Below are 2,420 nucleotides of genomic sequence, written 5' to 3' on the forward strand. Positions count from 1 at the left end.
CCAACCGATACCCTAGTACTCGCACCACACACGGTATATATAGCCTCACTTGCTCCAGGTCGGTCCAGTGAAGCGTGTGCTGGGCCTTCTCTCCCGCTTGGGCCTGGGCTGGGCTATCTTGGAGTCGGCCTTTGGGTCCACCACAGTACTTCCCATGACCTTCCCTCCCCCTTTAGTTTTGGCTTGTCCCCAAGCCAATGCCCGGGGAAAACGCGCCTGCAATGGAATCACATCTTCCCAGGATGCCAGCGACGGAGGGAAGCCAGACTAGTGGACAAGCACCTGGTCGACCTGTCGCACGCCCCGCTGCACCGTGCGTCGTTGCAGAATGGCCATCGGCACCTGGAATTGCAGCAGGTCTTCATCCAACGTCGGCAGCTCCGGCAATATCGTTGTCACGGGAGGAATTACCGCGCAGCTGGAAAACATGTATGACTGGATGAATCTGAGCTTGCTCCGGCAATGCCAGCTTGTACGCCACTTCACCCACCCGTTGGAGTACCTGAAACGGTCCAAAATAACGAAAGGCGAGTTTATGATTAGCCCGTGCCGCCACCGACGACTGTGCATATGGCTGCAGCTTCAGATACACCCAATCGTTGACTGCAAACGTCCGGTCCGAGCGATGCTGATCAGCTTTCTCTTTCATCCATTACCGGGCTTTGTTCAGATGTTGTCGTAGTAAAGCCACCACGGCCGCTCTGTCCCGGGTCCACTGAGCTAAATCTGTCACTGCTGCGTCCGACACATTAGTGATACCGAAGAATCTCGGCTTGTGGCCATATAACACCTCGAACGGGGTCGACTTGAGAGTAGAGTCATAAGAGGTATTGTACCAGAATTCGGCCAAGGAAATCCACTCGACCCTCTTGCTGGGGCAATTGTGCATGAAACACCTGAGGTACAACTCCATGCATTGGCTCACATGCTCCGTTGTGTCGTCCGTTTGCGGGTGTCGAGCCGAGGAGATGTTTAGCCTGATGTGAGTGAGCTTGCAAAGTTCTTGCCATACCTTGCTAGTGAAGATTTGGTCACGGTCAGAAACCATTGCATCCGGCGGCCCGTGCAGTTTGAAGACATTATCCATATATGCTTTAGCCACTTGCAACGCTGAGAAGGGATGTCGAAGTGGTATGAAATGAGCATAACGGGTGAGCGTGTCTACCACGACCAGTATAGAATTGAATCCTTTAGAGGTTGGTAGCCCTTCAACAAAGTCTATGGTGACCATCTCCCACGCTTGCTTGGGTACTGGTAGGGGCTGCAGTAGCCCGGGGTACTTCACATGCTCCGGTTTTGCCTGTTTACATACTGAACATTCGGAGATGTAGGCTTTGACAGTCTTCTTTAGCTACGCCCATGCAAAGTGCTGCTTGACACGGCTATAGGTTGCTTGAATCCCTGAATGACCTCCCAAAGCACCGGAGTGAAGTTCCTGCAATACTCTCTACTGGACGACTGCGTTGTTACCTATCCACACACGCCCTTTGTAGCGAAGAAGGCCATCCTGCACCTGAAAGGGGCCATCCAGCGTTGCTCCTATTGCTGCGAATGCTAACATTCTGGTGCATTTTGGATCTTGCGCATAGCCTTGTTTCACCTCCTCTAGCCACCGTGGCACACAGACCGAGCTGGCACACGCAGCCGCTTCCGGGTGATGTGACAGTGCATCCGCTGCTTGGTTCAGTGCCCCCTTCCGGTACTGGATTCGGTAGCGCAGCCCTAGCAACTTGGTCATCGCTTTCTGCTGCCATGGAGTGGTCAACCGCTGCTCATCCAAGCATGAGAGGCTGCAGTGACCTGTCTAGATAATGAACTCGTTGGTTAACAGGTAAGATCGCCACCGCTCAACTGCCATAAGCACTGCCAAGCTTTCTTTTCCATAGGTGGAAAGATGTCGCAGTCATGGCCCAAAGGCTTGGCTCAAGAATGCAATCGGGTGTTATTCTTGCATCAAGACTGCGCCAATTCCACGGTCCGAGGCATCAGTTTCAACCACAAAGGGTTTCGCAAAGTTCGGCAATGCGAGGACCGGTGCAGTGGTCAACGCCATTTTCAGTGCTTGGAATGACTCTTCATGAAGTGGTGTCCAGTGAAAGACCACTCCCTTCTTAAGCAACTCTGTCAGAGGTCGACAAATAATGCCAAAATGCCTCACAAACTTCCGGTAATAACCAGCCAACCCCAGGAATTGACGCACCTCTTTTGCGGATTGAGGGCTTGGCTAGTTTCGCACTTTATCAATGTTGGCTGGGTCTGTCTGCACGCCTTCTTCACTGATAACATGCCCCAGGTACCGCAGTTAGTTCCACGCAAACACACACTTGCTTCTCTTAACCTTCATTTGGTTCTCTCTCAGAATCTGGAACACTGATCGCAGCAACTGTATGTGCTCTTCCAATGTGATGTTGTACATTAAG

The sequence above is a fragment of the Aegilops tauschii genome, chromosome 5, assembly GCF_002575655.3.
Source record: "Aegilops tauschii subsp. strangulata cultivar AL8/78 chromosome 5, Aet v6.0, whole genome shotgun sequence".
NCBI lineage: Eukaryota > Viridiplantae > Streptophyta > Magnoliopsida > Poales > Poaceae > Aegilops > Aegilops tauschii.